General features: G+C 37.2%; 1 pseudogene; it reads right to left on the reverse strand.

The window, feature by feature from the left end:
* Positions 1–2,447: 2,447 nt before the first annotated feature.
* Positions 2,448–26,931, reverse strand: LOC137024871 (NACHT, LRR and PYD domains-containing protein 3-like; annotated as a pseudogene).
* Between the last annotated feature and the right edge of the window lie 492 nt (positions 26,932–27,423).

Here is a 27,423-nt window from a genome sequence, read left to right on the forward strand (position 1 = left end):
GGAGTCTCGCCCAGAACACCATTACAAACGCTGTAGTGAGATTTCTTCGTCACACAGGTAAATTTATGCTGCTTAATCTGGAATTCCGTCATCAGAAAAAGGCTTATGCATTTACAGCTGAAAGTGGGGATTTCTTCGCCCAGATTCAGGTTAGTTTATTTGTTTGTGCTGCTAATCTGAGATTCCATCATCAGAAAGACTTATGCATTTAAAGCTGAAAGTGGGGGTTTCTACGCCCAAGTTCAGGTTAATTACTTTCGATACCCTTTTGTACGTGCTACTAATCTGCGATTCCGTCGTCAGAAAAGTTTTACGCTCATTTAGCAACTGAAATTATGATTTCTTCGATAATTTCAGGTTAGCTTCTTCATACAATTTAAACATGCATTATAGCATCGAGGAACGTTCTGCCGTTCAAGAGAATGTGCATTGAAGCCCCAGTTTGTGCATGTATAAGATGTTAACAAAAATTATGCCAAAACACATGATTGATTACTGGTCCATCTGCAAACAATTGCTTAAAATGATGCCTTTCGTTCTCCACCAAATATGTAGCGAAAATTAACTCAAAGGGGAAATATTAATAATTATTCATAACTCATTAGGATTATTAATTATGATTAATTATGAATATGCAAATCCGTTAATCAGATTAACTGGACGTAGCTACATTAAAATTAACATTACAATCAGTTAACCTGTTCGTCCAGTGAACGCTCAGTGTTGATTGTTTATTAATTCTAAGAAATGTCAATTTCCACGTTATGGAAAAATAATATTTCTTATTGTACTGTACTACTCACGTAGTCCGGATCTATCACTTAAGAGGCAATTCATTAGCAGACGGAGTCAGAACCAAACGTGTATTGTGCACAATCTTTATTAACTAACTCACAAACACATAACTAAACTAACAAACACATAACATAACATAACATACATAAAGGGTCACACACACACACACACACACACACGCAAGTCAGAATGAGTAATGATAGTGTTGAACCGGAAGAGATGATGTTACTAGAGCTACATGAAATGTCAAAGGCAATCTGGAAAGGACTCATCAGTTTCTTTTAGCAATAGCAAAGGTAAAGTCTTTACAAATCAATACTAAATCGCTGTTTAGCATCAAAATGTACGATACTGGCAAGATGCCTTTAGGCTGAAGAGCGTCGGATCTGCAGGTTGAGGATAACTCTTGAAGTTATCATCTGAAGTTTGTTGCCAGTCTGTTGGGTGATGAGCACATGGCTGGGTGTTGTAGGCCAGGGGCCTACCAGCCTTGCGGCCGGGCCTAGAGAGGCCGGCCGCAAGGAGATTTGTTCAGTCGTCTAGAAGCAAGGAAGAAGAGAGGGAGTGGCACTGTTCGCTGGTTTTTAACCTCTGGTCAAAGTCACACCTCTCAGTTGTTGACCGGACCAAGCCAGATGTTGTAATTCTGGGTGGCAACACCCCTCCTGTCAGGGCTTTTACAACCCAGAAAGATTAACAAGCTGAGTTCTTGAATCAGAACTATTAAATATTCTTTTAATACTGATGTGTTGCACAGGTATGGATGTACCGCATACACAAGCATTTAAATCTTCCCGCTACGAACGTATAGACACTAAACATGGCATGATTGAAGTTACCGTGCAGGTCATAACATTTAACAATCATCAAACATGTAAATACAATGAGTACAATACAACATCAGTAATAATGGATACCATTTCCTGAGAAGGATTCATTTATAGCACAGTCTGTCTATACATTAATGCCATAGAGTCTGTGTTCTGTGTGGAAAATGCAAGGAAGATGCAGATTTTCTGTGTCTCTACTCTGTTCTCCATGCGGCAACCACATTCCTCAGCGCAATAAACTTGTAACTGAAAACTTCCCGGGGGATGGGGACAGTCAAATCCCAGAGTGAGCTTAAAACTATTGGTGAACTAACAAATAATTGTGTCTGATTTGTCTCAGTCATTACATTGCTCTGGTTATTTTTTGCAGCTACAACCTTAAATATTAGTTTTACAGTTTGCTGAGATTGTGTAGCCTATAGGCTCTTCTGAGTATATGTGCGATTAACACTTTCTCACCATTTGTTTAATTACTATTCAATTGTAAATTTACAAAAATATCTATAATTCTGTTAAGCCATTCTGTTCCAAGAGCAATAATCGCTGACTTCTGTGTAGCCTATAAGATACAATTTAACTAGCCTAATTTTCATAGAAAAATGTTGTTTGTGCTGAAATGAATAACTGATTCAATGTAAATACTCATGGTGTAGCAAAAGCTGTTTCTGAAGAGATATGGGCGATGTGATAATGTGATGACACAAATTTGCACCTTAATCATAACCATTTGCCTTTTACACACACCAAAACAAAGACAGAAAAATAATTGACTTTATTGAATCTTATACAAAAATCATGTACAATTATATACAGTAAAGTGCAGTAAAGATCACGTGACTTCAGTGTTGATGATGTCTCCAGTGGCTCCATATTCATCATTTAATAGCTGTCAGCAAAGAAAAAACAGACAGTAACGTGCATTATTGCTGACATTTCTGTTCAGTGGATTGAATGATATCATAGGCTTTTTCCTGGGTAAAAAATGGTCTTCGGTGGTGGCTGACAAACATGGTCATCCACACACAAAGTAAAAAGTACCCTACTACGTAATCTGTGAGCCCAATACTGACAATACATTCAAAATAAATGCAAGAAACAGTTTGTGATTTTGATTATCCTATTTTGATATACAGTATTATGTATGATACCTTGATGATTTTTTTTCTTTTTTTTTGGCCCAGCATTTTCTTCTACACAGCAAAAACTGTTTATTTGACTCCACACTTAACAGTGTTAAATGAATACTGAAGCAGTGTTAAAGTTAATAAGATAATTGAGTGATGATTGACCATTATTTATTTTAATTGACCATCATTATTATTTTAAATCACCATCATGGAGATCAGTGTTTGCTTTAGTTGGGCTCTTGACCCTTGACTCTTTAATATTTGGTTTTGTTTGATTGCTAAAACTGAATTATAACATCCAGACAAGAGAAGAGAAAAGATGATCAGGTGGCATTGGTTATGTTTATTTGACCTGAGTCTCTGAGTTAGATTTAAATTACTGATTACAGCAGCACTGTGATTCTACAGCAGAAGATCAGCTTTTTCAATTCAAAGGATTTCTTAAAAGTTGTTCTGATTTAAAAAAAAAAAAAAAAAAAAAAACTCTTTCAGGCACACACAAGAATCGTTCAGACATCAAAAATCAGCTTGTGAATCTCAACAATGGTGAGAATAATAAAGCTTGTTGCAGTGCATTCTGGGTGCCACCAATCAAAATTTATCCATGGCTCCCATCATGCATTGCAGTATGAATAAATTATGAGCTGAATTGTCTTAGTAATTTCTTTTATTCTCACTATTTTATTTTTTGCTGTTATGTGACTTTTTAGTAGCTTGTTTTCTAATGTTCAGAGTTGATCTGTTTATCAGAATATGTTTGTCACCGTTTTTGAGATTCATATGCTGATTCTTGATGTCTGTGTGTGCCTAAAAGAAAGATTTTTTTTTTTAATAAGAACAACTTTCAAGAAATCTTTTGGATTATATTGATAAAGCTGATCTTCTGCTGTAGAATCACAGTGCTGCTGTAATCAATAATGTAAATCTAACTCAGAGATTGGGCTCTAAATGAGTTTGGTGATTCAGGTCAAAAAAATATTGCGAAAACATAACCGACACCACCTAATCATCTTCTTTCTTTGCTTCTCTGGCTGTTATTACTCAGTTACAACAGCAAAACAAAATCTAATATTAAAAAGTCAAGGGTCAAGAGCTCAACTAAAGTAAACACTGATCTTCATAGTGGTGACTTGAAATTGTGATTTTTTTTTTCCTTTGCTGATTCGCTTGTTAACATCAGGTATCTCCAATAATGATCAATCATCACTCAGTCACTTAATTATCTCATTGACTTTAACACTTATTCAGTGTTAATTTAACACTCTTAGGCCCCGTTTCACAGACAGGGCTTAGCCTAAGCCAGGATTAAGTCTTAGTTCAATTAGAACATTTAAGTAGCTTTTATAAACATTATTGGGGGAGATTTTAGAAACATTACTGGGGGTATATTACAGAAAGACCCTAACTTTAGAATCCTATCTTATCTGTTTGGTAACCATGAAAACTTGCTGAAAAAATGTTACATGTGCCCTGGGTGCGTGTTCTATTGTCATCATATGGGCTCTATTTCCCACAATTCCCCATCTAGGAACCAATCACACCTGTTTCCCATCAGTGACACTTTATAAGCTGCACACACACACATTGCTGAGTATTGTTTAGCCACTGGTTTCCATTGCGTTTGTTTCTTGTCCTCCCTTGTCTTGCCTAGCCTGTGTTTTGACCCTGGACTGTTTCCTTGTTTTTGCTACCTGCCTTGATCATTACCTGTGTTTTTGGATTACTCTTTTGCCTTGCCTTCCTGTTACTGTTTGCTGGTGATCGACCTACTGCCTGTTTTACTTCGCTCTTCTTATGATTAAAGCCTGCACGTGGATCTCCAACTCTGCTGTCGAGCAGAGCGGGCGATAGCCATGAGGGAACGGCGCGAGTGACAATGATTCCCTCACGGCTCTCGTCTGCCCTGCTCGTCACATCAACGTTACCCTTTCAACAGAACTTTGAATCTCTGCCGCATTTAAATTAAAAGCACTCCATTGTTTCTCCATTTTGATTTTAGGTTTACCTCAGAAGCAGTTTGCGTGTTTTTGGTTGCTTGGTAACAGAGTAACTGGTAACTGACAGTTGATTACCAAACTCGATGGAGCGGTTTAAGATTTCCTAAATACAGATAAGATGAGATTTTGTAAAATAGGATAAGAATCCTAAATCAAGTTAAGATTTGCTCTTGTAAAACGAATTTGTGAAAAATCCTAACTTAATCTTAAGTTAAGACCTAAGATTGAAATTTTCTGTAATACGCCCCCTGTTGTGCATCTTGAGACAAAACAATGGCTCTGACATATTTTAAGATCTGTCCGTGCAAGTTGCTTTCAGTTAAAACAGCTCAAACATGCATTTTAGTCTAGGACTAGCTTAAGCCATGTCTGTGAAACCGGTTGTTATTTTAACACTAACACTCTTAAAGTACACATGAAATCAAAATTGACCTTATTTATTTTGTTAGCTGAAATTGCTAGTTTTGTGGTGAATAATTCATCCGTGCAAGTCAATCCACACCAAAAAATTATTTGGCTTCGTAATATTTAATCAAAATCTGAAAATGCTCCTCCCCTCGGCAACGGTGCCCCTTCTCTAATGACATCAGTTTGACGGCTTGGGTTGAAAACATGGTTGAAAACACTTAAACCACTCCCCTCCAACCGAGTCTGCTATGAGCGAGAGATGGAGAGGATGAGCGCTCAAATAAAACACTGCCCTCTATTCAATATTCTGTTTCACTTGGAAATACGTCACGACACTGGAGAAAAGTCGTTTGCAATTTCCGGTTCACGCAGACTTTAAGTGTGGACACAAATAAACTCTGATGAGAGATAGTTTTTGCTGTGTAGACTGTGGCTGAGAATTATTCAGTTTTACAACAAATTCCAAATTATATATAGGCTATGCAATTATCAGACTCACTGTCCTCCTTTCTTGCCCTCTGTGCAAAAAAAGCTGTGATTTTTCCACTGGCTTTAATAGCTTTGTAAGTTAAGATCCTTTTTTGTCAGACCTGCTAATTATTTTGGTATAATCATTTCAATATTAAAAAGTAGCATTAAAAAGTTTATTTTAACAAATAGTCTACAATGTTTCAGGAACATCATACTAAACTTTAAATAACATTCTATGGTTCTAAGGAAACTGTACATTTTTATGTTCTTGGAATGTTGCAAATCAACGTTCCTGGAATGTTAGATTTTAAATCAAAATTAAGTTGAAACAACGTTCGAGGAACATTATACCTTATAAAAAATGTTCCTCTAACGTCAAGAAAACTGGACATTTTTTTACATTCCCAGAACCAACACTGAACACTTAGAGAACGTTCTTATAACAAAATTCTGTTAGCTGGGAACTTCCTTTGTTCTGGTTTCACCTCACTACAGTCTAAACTAAATGATTTGATAGGTAATTTACTACACATTGTCAATATAAATAACCTGAAAATAATTAGATTATTAAGGCTCATTCTCATTATCCACTCTTGCTAAATGGGGTTAGCACACTTGCGTTCTCATTTCAGAGGTGTTCTGAGTAAATTATTTGTTATACACCAATTCAGACAAAGTTAAGTCTCGTGAGTTCAGTGTTGGACAGATCAGTTGTTTAAAACATTCAATAAAATTAATTGGTTCAAAGTAGAGGTCGACCGATATATCAGTCAGCCGATATATCGGGCCGATATTTGTCTTTTTTTAATATATCGGCATCGGCCGATATCCGTGTTTAGTAGCGCCGATTTAAAGCCAGGCACGTCCGCGGGCAGCCCTGTGTTATTTTTCACAGCGCATCACCGCATAACTGACGTGCTGTGAGGATAATAAAAGATGAGACTATCAGCTCCTCTTTGAAAATTTTAAACATTTTAAAACAAGCTGTTTAATACTATTCTTCTCATTTGTTTCACTATATGTACGGGCCACAAGATAAATAATGGAATAAATTAAGACAGTTATATAGGCTACCGTTATCAGCATGTTATGTTGAAATTCGTCTCTGAGGGAAAATGCTCCATTACTGCAGCGTCAGGCAGCTCCGTCACTTTTACTTTCACTTTGAATACTGACCGAGGTTGATGTTTTACCGGCATAACTCTTCCGCAAAGTTTGCACGTTGCTTCTTGTGTGATATCCATTGGCTCCCCTTCTTGGTTGAAACTTTCGGCTCGCGGGGGGGCCGTGCGGATTTTGCTACGCCACTGCGCATGGTGTATGACATTTGTTCGGAAGCATGGTTTGATGCAGACAGTAGCCGGGTTTCCATCCAACTTTGCATTAATGAAAATTCAGCTCAAGAATATGCGCATCTGCGTGTGTTTCCATCAACTGTGTAATAAAAATGGACATCATACTAATAAAGTGATGTGTTCCGACCAATGACTATATATATATATATATATATATATATATATATATATATATATATATGCCGCACAATTATCCTCATTAAACCTGTCTAACGTTAACCGTCAAGAATGTCAGAAATCAGTAAGAGTTTAGCACTGTTCATGCATACAAGGCTGTGCAACATGACAACGTTTTTAATTGATTTTTATTTATAAAGTTGTATTTATTTTATTTAAATGTTTATTTAAGTTTACATTTATGTTCCAACAAAATTCTGCTTGATAAATGCTCTAAAGATTATGTAAATGATTGACAGATTTTGTTTATATTAGCCTACCTGTTTTATATATTTAATACTTGGTCAGTTTATTGATTTGTTTGGTTAACTTTGGATAAATATTTTATTTTAATACAGTGCAGTGCACAAAAAGATTAAGATTCGAGAGATGGTTCAAGTCAGTGTTCAATTAATAATGTTAAGTTTAGAAATGTTGTGCATCCACTTATTATTAGTGTGACATTTTAGCATGCAAATGAAGTGGAAAACTTCAAGATATCGGCCCTAAAAATCGGCAGCACATATCGGCCATCGGCTGACCCTGACCTCTAAATATCAGCATCGGCTATAGAAAAACCCATATCGGTCGATCTCTAGTTCAAAGGTATCATTAGGTAGCAAATCGGACATTAGCGGATGTAGACGCGTTGTGTGCTAATACCAGTGTCAAATCAAGTCCCCCCTAGGAATTGTGTCTCCTTTAGGACCTAGTAGGATTTTTTATTTTTTTTAGTTTAGTAAAGATGCATGTGCATGTGCATGTGCGGAATGCTTGTCAGAGAAGATAAGGCAATGTTTTTTGAGCACAATTCACACCCAGCGGTAATTCATGAAAAAAATTCTCTGAATGTTGTCACATGCAACATGGGCTCAGTCTTCCGACCATTTACCATCGTGTTGGTTCAGTTGGTTAATATATGCGAGGGAGAGAGAGAGCAAAGACAGTGCTTAGTTTAAAACAGAGAGAGTGTGTGCGCACGAGGGAGAAGCTCTCTGATCATTCTCCCTCGGTTAACGTGTGTCCTATCACAAGCGCAGCAGTCATTTACATCACCCATAAATCACAATAACTGATCAAATAAGGCTTTGGTGGGACAAAAATGAATTTTGGCGGCTCTCAATGATGTTCAATGCAGGAAAAACCCTGAATATTATATGATTTAGTACTTACAGCAGTGTCTTCAGTTCATAATGTGGATCATCTTTTAAAGCAGAGAGACTCTTCACACTTGCATGTCGTAGATTATTCCCAGAAAGATCCAGTTCTCGGAGGTGTGAGTTTAAACTCAGAGCTGAAGCCAGAGCAGCACAACCTACAGCTGTGATATTACAATATCTCAACCTGCAGAACAATGACACACTCTCTCAGTTCAGCAGGAACTACACAACCAGACTGAGATATTACATACTAAATCTGTGAATATTTGATGTTTTAGTACTTTTTGTTCACTTTTGCTTTATTGTGTGTTATCGTAAATCACTATGATTTGAACAACATAAGGAGAATAATCCCTTAAAATAATTCGATTTTTGTTTCACTTAAGATTAATGCATGATCTTACATCAATTTCTCTAGTTTACAGTGCGGATCCAGTCCATCGGAGAGCAGGATCAGACCTCCACCTCCTATTTTATTCCATGTCAGATCCAGTTCTCTGAGGTGTGAGTTTGATCTCAGAGTTGTAGCCAGAGCAGCACCACCTTCAGCTGTGATACCACAATCATACAACCTGAACAACGACACACACTTTAATCTCTCAGTTCAATGTACAAAATGTCCAGAGCGGTGGCTCCCCAGGACCAGAGTTTAGAATCACTGACATAAAATGCATATAAATATCAGTTGTCACTCTATATCTATCAATAACATTTCTTAATTTTATGATCAAAGCTCTGTAATTTTAAAACTTGTAATGCAATGCAATACAATGATGATTGAGAGATGAACATATAAACGTTCCTCAAAAACCTGATGGATCATATTTGATACATTTGAACATGATTATCTTAAAATATTACTAACAATATGAATATTACTAACAATATAAAAGGTAATTCTTATGCTTGCTTAATAAAAATCAGTAAAGATTTCATAGCAAAAAGACACACTGAGAGCTGAAGGGACACGTTTTAAAATTATACTAAAAGGACCTTTTACTTGCTAACAAAAAAACTATAAAATATCAACCAGGCAAGAGAAGGCAAGTAGTAGATTGTGTAAAACAAGTTTTTGATAATTTAGATCAAATATGATAGAGTAGGAATTAAAATGTCAAAAACACATTATTCTTCTTTCAGCTAAGAATAATGTTAATCTTACTTCAGTTTCTCCAGTTTACTGTGAGGATCCTTCAGTCCATCAGAGAGAAGTGTCAGACCTCTACATCCTAGTTTATTCTCAGTCAGATCCAATTCTCTGAGGTGTGAGTTTGATCTCAGAGCTGAAGCCAAAGCAGCACAACCTTCATCTGTGATATTACAATTCCACAACCTGCAGAACAATAACACACTCTCAGTTCAGCAGGAACTACAAGACCACAGACTGAGATATTAAATATTAAATCTGTGTGGGTTTAAAGCAATAAGTCCCAAGAAGCCGTGGAAGCAGGGGCGTTGTTAGGCACGACGTGGGGCTTATTGCTTTTGTAAAACAGTTACCACACAATACAAATATTAAAGCCAAAAAATATGTATTGATGCAACTTTCATTAAGTAAAATCATTAAAAGGCTTCCTTTCGCTTGAAAAAAAAATGTGAACAGAAAATGTGACCGTGAACAGCGACAGAAGTTACATTTATTATGCCATTAGATGGTGACAAAGATTGTCTTTATGAGCGAATCACTCAGTCGCAAAGACTTTTATTTTGAATACAGAACAAGATGCATTGACTAAACTTAGTCAGTGTCAGCAGGACATGGAAAATCCCATTAACATTAAATGGTAAAAGGACAAGATCGGAGGGGACATTCAAATGGATGTTTTATTATGAACATAGGAAAGATGTAGGAAAAATGTTACATTTGAATCACAATACTCTTCTACATAATTCAGTAAGCTTCAGTGAGCAAAATCAATTGAGAACAAACATTTGTTTACGTTGCTAAGCAGTTGCTAAGACAGACACATAGCCTACACATTCAGTGGCGCAGCAATACTTATGTAATGCGGTCATGTTTTCTGAAATTTTACAATGGCTGCATTATTTACTTTCTGCATTATTGTGTGTTAATGTAATTCACTATGATTTGAACAACATAAGGAGAACAATCCCTTAAAATAATATGATACGTGTCTCTGTAAAGATTAATGTGTGATCTCACGTCAGTTTCTCCAGTTTACAGTGCGGATCCTTCAGTCCATCAGAGAGAAGTGTCAGACCTCTATCTCCTATTTTATTCTCAGTCAGATCCAGTTCTCTGAGGTGTGAGTTTGATCTCAGAGCTGAAGCCAGAGCAGCACAACCTTCAGCTGTGACACCAGATTTATTCAACCTGAAGAACAACAACACAATCTTAATTCATCAAGCACTACATAACAACTCAGCCAACATGTCTATGTGGCCCCACATGGGTTTTATCTGGGCATGGGGTCAGAATAGGTACTTAAATAGGCTCAATGTGGGCACCAGCTTGGCTAAAATTGTAAGCCTAGTTAATGCTTTGCATTATTGTTTATTTGAGGGTCCCATATGGGCCACATTTGGGCTATATCCACAGGCTCTACTCTTCAGCACAAATTGTCCCACAAATCTCAGATAACAGAAACCCTTTAAATCCCAACAGAACATTAAACAAACAGATCTCCACTATATTACTATGTGCAAAAACACATAATAAGACTTCTGTTCAGCATTTAATCTCCGTTTATTGAGTTCACATAACTTGTTTTTCTACTAAATGCAGGGAACTTGAATTCTTTTAACCCCACAGGAACATCCTGTAGTGTTCACATGACAGAGTAAAAATAACATTGACACAGTGCTGCAGTGAGATAATTAAGTGAATATGTCAGTGATTGATGAGCATTAGTGATGAACACCTGCTGTTAACAAGCAGAATCACTGAAGGAAAGAGGAACAACAAGAACAGAAAAAAGAGAACTTGACACAAATTCAGATGCAACTTCACTGCCTAGAAAGTAGTGAAACCATGTCTTAGTCTTCTTTTTCAGTGTAACCCACACGTAACTTGATCTTGACCTGTTTAGTCATCATTTTTGGAGCATCCGTGATTGTCAGTATAGTGAGGCCAACAGGCAGTGGCATCTTTCCGGACCTCTGGTTGAAGTATGGATAACATCTTGCATAGGATAATTTATCCAAATATCTGAGTAATTGAATTTACAAAATGTCCATTAAAAATGGCCAAAAACTTTAGAAAACACATTTGGATGTTCAAATAAATTTTTCTAATTGAATTTATGTATTTGCTAGTCTAAAATGAACTCACAATGGAGCCTTGACAGCATGTGACCGAATATGTGCTCATGTCTCCTTCAGGTCCTTATTGCCAAAAATGTCAAACACGTGGCATGTAGATTTCAGTGTTTTTTTTTGGCAGAAGGGGATGTCATATGATAATACTAAAATGTAATTTTATTTGGCTGAATATTATTACTGTATTTTAAATGCGATTTTCTTTGCTTTTCTTTTGCTCATATAATCATATGTCATTTGAAAGGTCTCACAGAGTTGAAAGGTCTCACGGAGTGGAAATAAGGTTTTTGTGTGTAGCCCACATCGGCCCCATTATTAACATCCATTTGCGACCCAAGTGAGGCCACATAATGAACATCTAAATGGGACACTCTTAAACCTCAGTATGCACCCATCATGTGCCCCGATGGACAAATTTCTATGGGCCTCATTTGGGTTTGCCCATGCAGGGCCCAAGTGAGAGCCCATCAAAAACCCACATGGGGACTACATGGAAATGTTGGCTAAGAACAGAGAGACTGTGCTGTTCTCTATGAACATTTTGCATTCAGTTTATTAACCAGTTGTAGTCCTTATATGATGACATCACAAATGTGAGCCTAGTTTCAGCAGCAGCAGGGAAGAGCATGCGTACTATTGCTTCTTGAAGGCAGTTGACTTGAAGGCACTTTCGGTAGTGATGACGAGATGAAGCCTCATGAAGCATTGAAGCTTTTCAGCCAAGTGGTTCACAAAAGGGATCATTTCTCGAGGCTTCTTTTGCTCACAATACCACCTGATGGTCAAATTGTGTAAAACAAGCAGATTGCAGATGACATGATGTGATCTGTGATGCACTTTATTTTGCGCCAGTTAAGGCTTAGAAATAACAGTAAAGAAAAAATCAATTTCCACATAGACTAATCTATTTATATGAATATAATGATTGTATATAACATAACTGTATAATAAAAGTATTGGCTTCAAATGAATGGGACTATTATATGTGTTTAAATAATGTGTTTATTTTTGGTCATAATAGGCAGGAGGGACGATATTATTATTCTAATACCACACATTTTGAGGGGATTCCATGGGTTTATATATCTGTAAAAATGTTGCGCCAAGATTCGAACCGCATCCTGAACCAGTCAGGTTGTTTGTCAGGAAGTGAGGCTTCTAAAGTGATACAAGCCTCGATACGCACTTCACTGAAAGCTTCCGGGATTTCTAGACACACGCTCCGAAGCCTCGGCACAGAACGTAACATCACTAACTTTCGGTATGTAGACATTGCTACATTATAATTCCTGTGCATATTTACTTTAGGTTGTTATACCTTATATGCCAGATGTTAAATTATTTTCTCTTTATTTTGTGAATTGCACAACCTATTTCTGATATAGTTGATGCTAACTATATGGAATGTAAAGAGCCTTTGTTATACTTATGTGAATGTGTTATTGACTCTGTACACTTAGAATTCTGTATTCTGTACTTTTACAGTTTTACATCATTCCTTGGACAGCAGTAAATCTTGAAAACGATTCCTGCGTCTGTTGTCTTTGGAAGGCATTATCTGACTGCATACTCAAGCAAGGTGTTTGAGATAAAGGGCAGAACAGACTGAGATATTTAATATTAAATCTGTGGGTTTCATGTTTTTAGTACTTTTTGTTTACTTTTTCTTTATTGTGTATTAATGTCACTATGATTTGAACAACATAAAGAGAATAATCCTTTAAAATAATTTGATCCTTGTTTCAACTAAGATTAATGCATGATCTTACCTCAGTTTCTCAAGTTTACATTGAGGATCCTTCAGTCCATCAGAGAGAAGCATCAGACCTCCATCTCCTATTTTATTCTCAGTCAGATCCAGTTCTCTGAGGTGTGAGTTTGATCTCAGAGCTGAAGCCAGAGCAGCACAACCTTCATCTGTGATACAACAATCACTCAACCTGCAGAAATCAATACAACACACTCTTAGTTCATCGAGAACAACACAGCGACAAAGAGACTAAGATATTAAATACTAAATCAGTGTGTGTTTAATGTTTTTATTACTTTTTTTTACTTTTGCTTTATTGTGTGTTAATGTAAATTACTATCTAAAAAAATATAAGGATTATAATCCCTTTTGTAGATCTTTTGTATACTGATCCAAGTGTGACTTTTGTTTTAAAAAAATCAGGCCAAATGAATAATACCATTAACAAAGGAGCACATCACTACAACATGCATATCTGTAGATTGTCCTCAGACTTACTCTGCTGATCTGGAGGCTTCAACTACAGGCAAGAGTTTCTGAAGTACTTCAACTGGTGACATGTGGTTTTGGCCTCAATTTGTGATTATGTATTTCTTTAACTTAAACTCATCCAAACACTCTGAGGTTAATAAAACAAAGACAACAGCTGACCACTGTGACGAGGACAATCTGGTGTTTGAAAGACCTCCAGATCTGAGACACTCCTGGATTTCATTTACGAGAGAATGATTGCCCAGTTCATTTAAAGAGTGGAAAAGGTTGATTGATTTCTCTGGTGAGGGATTCATTCTTATTCTTGTTTTAATGTACTCAATTGATTTGTCTTTAATGTATGGGATGTTTCTAACATGTGTCACAAGGCCTTTCAGGAGCATCTGATTGGACTCCAGCGAGAGACCCAGAAGGAACCGCAGGAAAAGATCCAGATGTCCATTCTTACTCTGCAGAGCCTTGTCCACGGCTCTCTGATGGAGGTCAGATATTGTGTGACACGTGAACTCATTTGAATGTTTTGAACTGAGGCTTTCATTGAGCACATCCCTCTTGTACAGCAGGAATGAAAGCAGCACATAAAGAGCTGCTAGATGCTCCTGAATGCTCAGATGAACAAAGCAGAAGACTTTCCCCTGATACAAGCCCAACTCCTCTCTGAAGATCTGAGTGCACAATCCTGAGTACACTGAAGCTTCTGTCTCATTAATGCCACACTCTCTAAGGTCTTCCTCATAGAAGATCAGGTTTCTTTTCACAAGCTGCTGGAATGCCAGTTTCCCCAGTTTGAGGATCATGTCTTCATCCTTCACTTTCTTCTCGTAGTTCTTCTCATGTTTGATGTTGGTTTGAATGATCAGGAAGTGTGTGTACATTTGAGTCAGAGTCTTGGGAATCTCTCCACTCTTTGCATGACACAACATCTTCTCTAGAACAGTGGCTGAGATCCAGCAGAACACTGGGATGTGGCACATGATGTTGAGGCTCCTTGATGACTTCAGGTGTGTGATGATTTTATTGGCCAGACTCTGATCACTGATTCTCTTCCAGAAGTATTCCTCCTTCTGTGGCTCATTGAAGCCTCGTACCTCCGTCACTCGATGGACACACTCAGAGGGGACGAGATCAGCTGCTGCTGGTCTGGAGGTGATCCAGATGAGAGCAGAGGGAAGCAGATTCCCCGCAATGAGGTTCGTCAGCAGCACGTCCACTGAGGCTGATTCAGTCACATCACACAACCTCACATCGCTCTGAATATCCAGAGTCAGACGACACTCATCCAGACCATCAAAGATGAACAAAACTTCATATTCACCACTGAATGGTTTAATTTCTTTTGTTTCAAGGAAGAAGACATGAAGAAGATCTGAAAGTCTGAGTTTTTTGTCTTTCATTAAGTTGAGCTCTCTGAAAGGAAGTGGAAATATGAGCTGGATATCCTGATTCTCTTTCCCTTCAGCCCAGTCCACAACGAACTTCTGCACAGAGACTGTTTTTCCAATGCCAGCGACTCCCTTTGTCAGCACAGTTCTGATGGGTTTGTCTTGTCCAGGTAAAGGTCTGAAGATGTCAGAGCATTTGATCGGTGTGTCCTCTGTTGCTGTTCTGCTCGATTGAGCCTCAATCTGTCTCACCTCATGCTCATTATTGATCTCTCCACAATCACCCTCTGTGATGTAGAGTTCAATGTAGATCTCATTCAGGAGCGTTGGGTTTCCCTGCTTTGTTGTTCCCTCATACAGACACTCAAATCTCTTCCTCAGATTTGATCTGAATCTCTTGAGGGTTTCGGAGTGTTGAGGGCCACTACTGTAAGATAAAAAATTGTTATACATACATTGTATCAGCATATTGTATTGGGTCAGGATCCTGCTATGTAAGTCTCTTTGGATAAAGGTGTCTATTAAATGAATAAATGTAAATATAAACATGTATAATCAATAAATATTTAGTATAGATGATTTCATTGGATGCACACGTGTTGCCACGATTACGTGCCTGGCCGAAGTTAACTTCTGGTCTGTGTTTGTTATAGGCATTCAAGCTGTGATATGCCTTGAATGCCTCCCTTGTATATACACATTCCTTTTTGACTAGGTATTCAAAGATGTGTACCTGACTGACCTCCGGTTTGTAGAAAACATTCTTGTCTCAACTGGTCTGGTAGTGTAACATTGTCGCATTTAAGTTTGGCCAAGTAACGGTTCTTTTCTTCTTCTGGCAACCCAAAATAATACTGGCTAGACATAGTTTTAACTTGGTAGTTAATGTAATTTATTTGTTACTTATTTTGCTTGTTATCAGAAATAATCTACTCTAGAGGGACTCTGTTGTTATTGAGTCTTTGCGGAAGTCTACCAGAAATTAAGTTTGGGCCAGTAATGTTTGTTTGTGTTGTTACCATTGAAACTGTCTATAGCACTTACCTAATCCCAGGATCAGTGTGTCCACTAAGCAAAGGTGGAGGATCCATTGACTGGTCTTTCTTCATGGACACACAGCTCAGTTTTGGCTGGTCCGGTCTGTGCATTGAGATGAACACAACAAATTAATGTAAATCACACACTCTTATGTAGGAATCAACCCAAATAATGAATCAAAAGTGTAATTAAATTACACTCAATAAGAACCGAATTAACTATAAATAATTCAGAATTAATATTTAATTAATACTTCATCAATTATTCGTCCACTGAAAAATTGAGGTTACAGTATTTTTACCAGTTCTGGACAAATTATTATCCCGTGGCCAACAGTAATAATATTTTGTTATGATTATTAATTACAATTATGAGCAATGTAGCATGATCTTTGTTTAAGGCAGCAATTTGGTAAGCACAGCACAAGCAGTGTTGGGGAAGTTACTTTTAAAAAGTAGTGTTTGCTCGTTACTCGTTACTTTTTAAAAAAGTAATCTGTTACTTTACTTAGTTACTCCCTTTGGAAAGTAACTTTTTATGTTACTTGTTACTTTTACGTTACTTTTATGTTGCTTGACTTTGGGCAGAACCCAATATCTGTTCCTAAATGTGTAGGCCTACATAAAGTTATACTATGGAGGACATAACAGGTATTTCTTTTGTGCTCTTTATTATAAAAAAAATAGTATCAATAAGCTCCTTAGGAACAACATGGTAACCTCAAAATGGGTCATATGTCTCAAAATAAAACATGCATGCCTCATATAAATCCAACAGAAAAAATAATAACTTAAAAATGGCTTGATGTCGATGGCTTGTGTAAATAAAATAAAATGGCACAATACAGTTTAGAGGCAAAGACATTTTAGCCAAAATAAAATCAAGCACAACTTAAAGCATGACTAGCCTCAGAATTAAAAAGGCTATGTTAACTGAATATGCTGGCCCTACTTCACAGTATGATGGGCAGATAGAAAAGAGGATATTAGGCATAGGCTTGAGTTGTCTATAGCATGGGTGGCAGGCAACCTATTCCACATCAGCACAAAATGGGTGATTATACCTCATCAGGAGCAGTCTTTCAAAACGTTTATCTGAAAGTCTGTTTCTTCTGGGGGTAAGCACAAGACCTCCCAGGCTGAACAGCCTTTCCACCGGTGCACTGGATGGTGTGGCAGTGTTGTATTTCATGAACACAGCTTTCACTCGGGGGAAACGGTTGAGAACTTCTAACTCTGAGCCTGATCTCATGTACTCAAGTACCTCTGAGTCTGCACTAAAGGCCATTGCGTCTTCCTCCTCCTCACCAAAAGAAAAAAAAGTCCTTCTCATTGGCGCTGCTGTGTGCGGCAACTTCTCTGTTTTTATTCTCAGCCAGCTCTGCATCATGGGGTAGAGTGCGACACTCCATGCGCCGCTTCTCTCCGATCCGCTCCCCCTATCAACCGAACTTTAAATTTCGGCAACGTCAAGGCAGCCAATAAAGCTTCCCTGCTCTCCAACACTGGTGCGAATCGCGTCTTGATAGCCTAGGACAAAATGATATAGAAGACATAAGCTTAGTTTTCAGACATACGACTCACTCTATCAAGGTAGAAAAAAAAGAGTAGGAGAAAAAAAAGCGAGATTTTGAGAAAAAATATATATTTTGTTTAAAAGTACACATTTCAAGCTTTCTATATATTTCTCAGGTCTGTGAGGCAAGTAGCTTATCTGAGTTTATCTGAGACTCCAGTTCACGCTCCAGTTCATGCCTTCATGTCATGATGATTATATTGCATGCTATATTTACTTTCTTATTTATTAAATTCAGGTAATTGGTTGATAAAACATTGATTAAAATTAAGATACAATTAATACAAAACGAAATTCACTTTAAAGAAAGTCTTTCTACAAAAACAAACTTAATAAAGTGGTCAAAATCATGTCTGCCCACTCCATTTGTCTCGCGATTGCGCATGATCTTACTCATGCTTTTCACTTTTCATATAATCAACATAGATGAAATACATTTTTTATTTATTTTATTTAAACATAAATATGAAACTAAATCGTTTTCTTTAATGACTAGGATACAACACGTAGGCCTGTAGCTAACTTTCAGATAGGCTATTAAGAATTGGCTTACCTGTACAATTACACCCGGTAGGTCTGCTGTCATCCTTGACAGTCCATTTTGGAGTGCGAGCGTCCTTGACATCAGGGTCTCCAGGGTTGGTAGAAGACTACCATAATAGCAGTTCTCTTCGCCTTGCAAGATATCCAGTGCTACTGTCATCGGTTTCAAAACACTGCAGTATTCCTTTAGGAATAGATGTTCGCCCTCTGTCGGGCCTCTGATGTCCAGTCTAGTACAAAGCGTATTCAAATCTTGGGCCGGGATGTCACTGATACGGGACAAGGCATCGTGGAAGGAATTCCACTTTGTGGATGTAGGCACGATAATTTTTTCCCCACAAATTTCATCGACAATCTCAGAGGCCACGGTAGAACAAACTTGCCTTTGTCCAAAGAGCAGCACACTTCGCCGTTGCACTCCTGTACACAGATTTTGAGTCAGTTTTGTTGGATGACAGCCATTTGTCAATGTCATTGCACGAGATCAAATTGAGCGTATGCGAAGCACACCTAAAATGCGGGGGAAGAGAAAACTGTCCTTCTGTGGTCCCAAGCAACACTTCCACATCTGTGAAAACTACACCTTGCCCATCTTGCTCTTCATCCTCCTCCTCGTCAGGCTCAGGGGGTGCATACATCTTAAAAGCTTTAACAAAATTCGACCCGTTGTCTGTAACGGTGGCGGTGATCCTATGTGAAAGACCAAACGCTGAGTGAATCTGTTCCATTTCAAAGCCTATAACATCATATGTATGCCTGCCCTTTATTCTTTTGCTTGCGATGGCAGCTTTCTCACGATTCAAGTTGCGTGGATTGATCCAGTGCACAGAGATTCCCAGAAAGCTTCGGTTATGGCTACTCCATATATCCGCAGTGGTTGAAACATACTGCAAACTCTCAAACGTTTTCTTTAATTCAATCTCCATTTTTAGATAACATTCGTCCAGATAGCCCGTGAAAGTTCTACGATCTGACCATGGGCGCCTGTCTCCTGTTGTAGGTATTTTGCTAAGTATCTTTCTGAAAGTGGGAGATTCGACAGTATTGATGGGCAACATTTCATCGACGATGAACGAAGCGACAAGTTTGTCCAACTCTTGTTTAGTTACTTCCTGGTGGTGAAAATGAAGTTTTAGCTGCTTATTTGGCATTGGACTCGACATATCATCATTTCCCCGCCGGGGATCTTGAGCGACAAGCTTCATGTTAGCATGTTTTCCTTTCAAATGCTTGGTGAGGTTGGCAGTTGAGTTAGCGGCAGTGGACAAAAGTTTCTCGCCAGGACACAGTGTACACCTTACACTCACATTCCTCCCCTTAGTTTCAACGAGGTGAGATTATTGTCTGGAGGTTAATGGAATCACCAATTTGTTTAGCTTTTAACAAGTTTCTTTGACCATAACCTGAGAGAATTAATACACTAGCAATTCAACAATAGTTTCATTTGCTTAATAAAATTGTACCAGCTCAGCAAAATTAGGAGACCTGTGTTACTTGCGTTGGCTGCTTCTTTAAGCGCGTGTTCCCTTCGTGACAGAGTTGAAGGAAGCGGCGTTGCTTGGTCAAGAGTTCTGAAGGATGACGTCCCGTGGGGAAGGCTTTGCAGAAAATGGGATCTTCGTCGAACAGTAGCAGGTTTTACGCATTACTGTGTGGGTGTCTCTCTGCATCTCAAGGAGTTGCTGGAACAAAGGACTTTTGGCGAGTCTTTGTCTGCGAAGTTCAATGAAGGATCTTGCAGGGGTTTGAGTGAGTCTTGAAGTGGTTTGGTTTGCAGGTTTTGGTTTGAGTTTTGAACAGTTTGTTGGTTCCGCCTTTCCGATTGTTTTAGCCAATCGGGTTCTGTTTTGGGCGGGTCCAACGCCCAGTTCTCCTGTTCTTGTATGCAATTAGCATACTGTCCTTACAGTCCTTTTGTTCTCAAACTTAGGGATTTTGGTCAGAACTTTGAGAAGTTGATTTTACTGGTTCAAAAGTCGTACATCTTACTTAAATCAATTCTGCATCAAAATACTGTAAAGCATTCATCCATCACAACCATACCAAACAGTACACACTTTCTGTAATTGAGGTAGATTTTCTTCAAATTTAAATGTAATCAACGTTTAAAAACACACAGAAAGAATTACATAGGTTTCATAAACAAAATAAAAGATGCTTAATACATATGATGTTAGAGACTGCTTTTTGGTGATAAGTTCATATCTATGGCAATATTTTCTAAATTGTCTTTGTTGTCTCTGAAACTTTGGAATGTCTTTTGAAATGCAAAGCTTGGCAAAAAGGGAATGTTTCCTGTGATGACCTGCTGTGATTTTCACCTCGAGATATGTCACAAGTCCAAGTTTCCTGATAACAGTGGGAATTTATGCCTTGTATCTTGGGGTTTGTTGATCCATCTGTTCCTTAAAGTCAACACAGTGAAAGAGGGTCTCTTTGATCTTTTGCTCTGTTACTACAATCAAATGCATTTGTAATTAAGCAGACACTTAGGGGCCGTCTTCAATCGGCCATTTTAGTTCCCAGGTCCAACTTTATGGCTCACAAATGGTTCAATGGGGGAATGAGTAGACTCTTTGATCTTTGGAATGTGGACTTTGTGGTAATTTGGTGGGGTTCGTTCAGGAATAATCCTACACTTATATTTATGATTTTTGTAATGAACTGATTGAGGTGACTGAATTATTCCATTAATATCCCAGATAGCAAACAACCATCGAAACAACATTAACCACATTTAATTAATATAACACTTTTGCACCCGAAATTAATGTGGAAAGAATGTTGAAATTAAAAAATAATAGTAGTAATGGCATTGAATCAATGTTACAATGTGATGTTCACCGACAATATTTTCTTGCCATAAATCAGATATTGATCAGAATTTTGATTTTTAAAATACATCATGGCCAAAAAAAATGTTAGACACAGACATCAAGAATTAGCATATGAATCTCAACAATGGTGACATGCTTCATGCCACAATGCATGCTGGGGGTCATGAGTTTTATACAATGGTTGCTCACACTCACAGCATGCATTGCGGCATGAAGCATGTCACCATTGTTTAAATTTATATACTTGATGTCTGTTTGTAAAAATGTCTTTATTTCCCTTGATGTATTTAAAAAAATGTCTGATCTGTGGCAAGAAAACATTTTGGGTGAATATGATCTATTAATAACAAATAACCACTTTTGGTCAGGGATAAGAGTAATACATTATTTTACTTTATGATGATGATGATGATAACTATATTATTGATCATCTTTGCTTCTGGTTTTCTTTGCAACAAATTATGTGTTTTGGTAAACACTGTTACAAAGACAATACACTCACATAAAAAGCCAAGAGTCAAACTACCCAACTAACGGAAACACTGATCAACATAATGGTGACCAAATATTTTTAATAAACCATCAACGTCGATACCTCTAATAATTCTCAAAATAGCGTCTGTAGATCTATGACATAAAGTCAAACTGGTTAGTAATAAGTGAAGCTGGTAATGTTGTATGTGGAGTTGTTTAATCATCCTCTGCTTAGATTTATTGTCTTTTTTTGGCAGTTGATTTCAGGCTTTGTCGCTTTAAGTCAGTTGTAGTTGTTTCATTTTCTGAGAGTATAAGCATGATGTTGAATAAACATCACATTGTAACATTGAATTTTTGTTGAAATGTTAACATTTTTTCAACATTAATTGCAGGTGCAAAACTGATACTGATTCAGTGCAGTTAATGTTGACACATTAACATTGATTTAACATTTCAGTGGTTGCTTGCTATCTGTGATGTATTATGCTGTTGAAGACTTTACAGCAAGTACACATCCACATATCTGAGCAGTTAATTAAGACCTTTTAATTAAATTCTAAAATGCATTGCATTCAGGCCCTTTTTCCCTTTTTACATCATAAATAATACACTATTTTTCTTAGTTTCAACACAGATGAAAAGATAAATGGTTTAGTACAGTGTTTACCTAAACCTAGGATCAGTGTGTCCACTGAAGTTACGTGGATGATCCATTGAGTGGTCACTCTTCATGGAGACACAGCTAGGTTCTGATGGGTCCGGTCTATGCAGTGAAGTTGAACACAACAAATGAATGTAATTCACACATTTTTGTAATGGTTGATTGTTCATGGTGACTGAATAATTTTGTTAATATGTATTATGCTGTTGGAGACATAACAGCAACTGCAACTGTTATAGTGTTCATGTTCACATATTAGAGTTATTAAGCTCTTCATTCTGAAATGTATTGCATCGAGCAGTGGTTTCCAATTTCGGGCATGTCCGGAGTAATAAAAGGGATGGTGTGGCAAGACTATTTTAGAAAAAATAGAAAATTTTTGGTATCTTTCGGTTTGGTACGCATATGTAACAAATACAGTGTTGTTTTAACCAATGCACATGCAGAATTTCATATAGAACTCCTAGTTTTATATATCTTTATTTTAAAGGATCAATATTGATTCTAAATCCCAAGACCAATCTTTTAGTCTAAGCCGTTTCAGTTTGAGTCAAAACTCCACTAGACATTATATAGCGTACCTCCCTTCTAATAATTGCATTAAGCTTGGTGTGTTTTGTTACTTTCGATAAGAAGAAAAAGTCTTATCTTTCAAATTATGTTAATTTTTTTTCCAGAAATTCAAACAATAAATGCTGTTTTGACACTTTGATGTGGCGCGACAGATCACTGTATAGGTGCCTTAAAGGTGCTCTATGTACGTTTTTGACTGTACTAAAGCATAAAAATAGTCCAAATTGAATTTGGACGGCAGTACCCATTTCAATCACAAGCTGTCACTTACATAGAGCACCTTTAATTCACCTGTCAGGGCGAAGCGTGAGTGAACGGGATCATCTCTTCCTCTTTACTACTAATTAAAGCATGCTGTCTGTGTGATTAATGTTAATCAAACAACAAAAGAAAGCAGAAAAACACCCAATGCTTGACTGAATACTTTTAATATATATATTTTTTAAGAATTTTTACATGTAAACAGATCTGCAATTGGATTCAATTCATTCAGATTGACAAAAACTTGTGCATGTAAATGTAGCCACTTTGTCGATGACTCTTTAGGGAATGCCTCGTGTGTTTGCCTCTGAAGCACGTGTGTCAACTAGCCCAATAGCGAGAGTGAACGTCACCTTCTCCAAAACTCCTGGGAGCAGAACAATTGCATACAGACATAGCCTCGGCCATGACTTTACCATGGCATCCAGTCCCAGAGAAGCTGGATGTGTGAGGGAGAACCAAAGCGGACAATGCGTCGTATCCTGAGACGTAAACAGATCTACTTCTGCTTGGCTGTAAATCTCCCATATGAGCTTAACCGCCTCAGGTGAAATCTCCATTCCCCTGGCCTCAGCCCCTGTCTCAACAAGATGTCTGCTCCTTAGTTAGTAGAAGTTAGAAGTTAGTAGATTAAAGTCGGTGGAGTTGAACTTGAATCTTTCCGTGGTTGAAACAACATTCCTTATGATGTTCATTCATTTTTATTTGATGCTATACATGAACTAGTAGGAAGAGATGATCGGTTCACGAGCCACTTGAGCTGAGGCACTACAGCGATCTGTCACGACACAAAACAGTATTTATTGTTTGAATTTCTTTAAAAATTACAAAATTTGAAATTAGAGACAAAAGTAACCTGCTCTGTCTTGTCTGTCAATGCATTGTCAGTGTCCTCTTTGCTCCGCAATATATTTTTCACTGCGTGAGAACATGATGTGTGGTGTGAGAGTGGCATGGCTTGTCGGACGTAGCAACAGTAACTAACTGCCTAAAAGTCTTTGCAAACGGTCATCACATTTCATCAAAGACCTCATGAAGAATCAATAAATAGTTTAGTTCAGTGTTTACCTAAACCCAAGATCAGTGTGTCCACTAAAGTTACGTGGAGGATCCATTGACCGGTCACTCTTCACGGACACACAGCTGAGTTCTGGAGGGTCTGGTCTGTACAGTGAAGTTAAACACAAATGAATGTAAAACACACTCTTATCTTCATGACTTTTGTAATGAACTGATTCAGGTGACTGAATTACTCCATTAATAAGTATTATGCTGTTGGGAGATTTTATGGCAAATGCACATCCACATAACTGAGCAGTTAATTAAAGGATTAGTTCACCCCAAAATTAAAATTGTCATCATTTACTCACCCTCAAACCTGTAAGACTTTCTTTCGTCTTCAGAACACAAATTAAGATCTTTTTGATGAAATCTGAGAGCTTTCTGTCCCTTTGCAACGAACACTCTGAAGCTTCAAAAAGTTCATAAAGAGATCGTAAAACTAATCCATATAAATCGAGCAGTTTAGTGACTCGATCACTATAATGAACAGATTTAATTTAGGCTTTTACTCGCATGTAAACATTGATCATCGAACAAAGGAGAAGCATTTATAACTACCACTTTGACGCTTCAAAAACTCCATAAAGAGATCAGAAAACTAATCCATATTAGTCGAGTAGTCCAGAATTTCTGAAGAGAATCGATTGCTTGTTATAATGAATAGATTTAATTTAGGCCTTTACTAACGGCTTCTTGCGCAAACCGATCGTTTCGTGTCTTAGGACATCAATGTGTCGTCACGAGCCACAGGGTTTAATTTGGATTTGTCTGTGCATGTTTTTTTTTACTCTTATAGACGAAGTTCCCATTCACTCGCATTATTCTGTCTGACAGACAGCAACAGTTGTAGTTAAAAATCATCATTTGTGTTCAACTGAAGAAACAAAGTCACCTACATCTTGGATGCGCTGGGGGTAAGCAGATAAACATTAAATTTTCATTTTTGGGTGAACTATCCCTTTAATTCAAGTGTTGAATTGAGTAATATATGATAGAATGCTTTTTTTTTTTTTTTTTGAAGATTAACATACTATTTTTAACCATTTTTCATTATTACATGACATTTGCATCTAAAATATCACCAAATAATTTTTTGTTTGTTTTTTCAAACATATCCTATTTTCAGGATTATATGCGTGTCCCTGTTTACATAAGATACATTTATTCACAATAAACCTTATTTTTTTTGTAAATATTTTATGATTTGTGCGCGTCCCTCAGTTTGACTTACCACCCCGTCACACTAACTTGTTTTATCTATAAATAATGCACTGTTCCTTTAAATGACATCACAAAGCCGAAGTGACATCATTTGAGCCTTATAACCACCAAACACAAAAGCAGTAAACTATGTAAAAATTTTTTACATTGTTTGATTGTTGCTTTTTCATGTCAGGCAGGGCCTGTCAAACTCAAACCTACCACCCCGTCATGCAAAATAGATAGGGAAAACAGTTTATTATAAAAAAATTTACATTATTAATACAAAGAAACTTATATTTCAGATTGATTGAATGCATGTATGCTAGGTGAGAAACTTGACAACATGGGAGATTTGCAGACGTTTTGGGATGAAATTTACCACCCCATCACATACGTAAATTTCATCCCAAAATGTCCCCCAAATAAAAATCGCGTTCTAGGGGGTAAAACACTTTTTTTTGTTTGGCAGGGTTCCCTTGGTAAATGTGCATTCCAAGGGCTAAATATCATGTTATTTGGGCTCGCTTCAACCCGTGGACATGAAAAACAACCTGTGGCAACAGTGTAACAGTAGCCCAATTCCACAGGAAAACCACAGACTTGGCAACACTGTTTGGTTCACTCACTCACTATATCACTCACACACTTTTTACTCAATGTGAATGTCTCTCCTCCCCCAGTTTTTAAAAAACCAAGTTTCAAGTTTTAAAACCAGCAGATCATATAGAGAAACATTTTGTCCATACCACCCCGTCAAATTTACCACCCCATCACAGGGTCATTTTGTTAAAAGTTTATGGAAAGAAAATGAAATATTGCATAAATTAATGTTGAATGATGTTCTTGTTGTGTGGACTAATCAGATAAATGTAACTTTATTTGTATTTTTTAAGTGAATTCATTTTTTCAGTACAAACAATGAATCCATTGAAACGTCAAATTCATATTTCAAGATTATAAATTTCAAGAAAAAAGCTAATTAAATTACAGACTTTCTATTGATGGTTTCCAAAAAAGGGACATTTTACTATTAGGAAAACATTAGATTTTAAAAAATCTGAAAATGCTTTCTCAAAAAGGCAGTGCGCTTCGCCACTGTGCTAGATTACACAATTCTGTTATTTACTTTGTTGGAACACATTTTTAAACATTTTCTGAATTTTGAGCTTTCAGCAGTCAAAAATGAGCCCATGTCTATATGAAATCCCAAATTGACTAGGCCTATATTGTGATTAAAATGTGGTTTTCAGAGCATTAATTGTTTGTTAAGTTCCAATTATGGATATCAGTACATTTGTATGTGCCAGAAATGTAATTAATTACATTCTTAAATGGTTAATTACATTAATGATTCCATCATTTACCCAAAAATTAAAACGTAAGCGATTACTTAATCTGTATCTGCAAGACTCACCTGTGTTGAAATGTATCTGTGGACAGGTCATGCTGATCATATTGATGTTCCATTAGGAAAAGCAAAAAGATTTTTGATGTTTTCATAAAATGCCTGCATAGACCGATGGATTTTACTTTCACGTAAAAGGAAACCGCCTCAGCTGAACAGGAAAAAGGGGAGGAACCGAGCGGGCGCGTCACGCGATAAATTTCCTTTTCTGGTTTCTTGACACAGTTAAACAACAAGAATATTTCCCTCTACATAACAAATAGAGCTGACGAAGCGATTTCCTTCAATAACAGATCTATTATCGCGCTCATTTGTGCGTCGAATTAGAGTAGTAACAAAGAGATTGAAAGATTGAAATGTCATTTAAAAAAATACGTCGAATATGGAAACAACAAACTGCTTCTTCTTTTTTTTTTAACTGCTGGAGTTTGAAAGAGTTAAAGATGCCTCAACCACAAGAACCACAAGCAGGAGTTGTGAACATGCGTTCATCAAACAACCATAGTGCAAATAACACATAAAATATTTTAAGAACATCCACGGACTTTGGATGAGAATTATTTGAATAGACTTTCAAAAAACCATG

The sequence above is a fragment of the Chanodichthys erythropterus genome, chromosome 8, assembly GCF_024489055.1.
Source record: "Chanodichthys erythropterus isolate Z2021 chromosome 8, ASM2448905v1, whole genome shotgun sequence".
NCBI classification, from domain to species: domain Eukaryota; kingdom Metazoa; phylum Chordata; class Actinopteri; order Cypriniformes; family Xenocyprididae; genus Chanodichthys; species Chanodichthys erythropterus.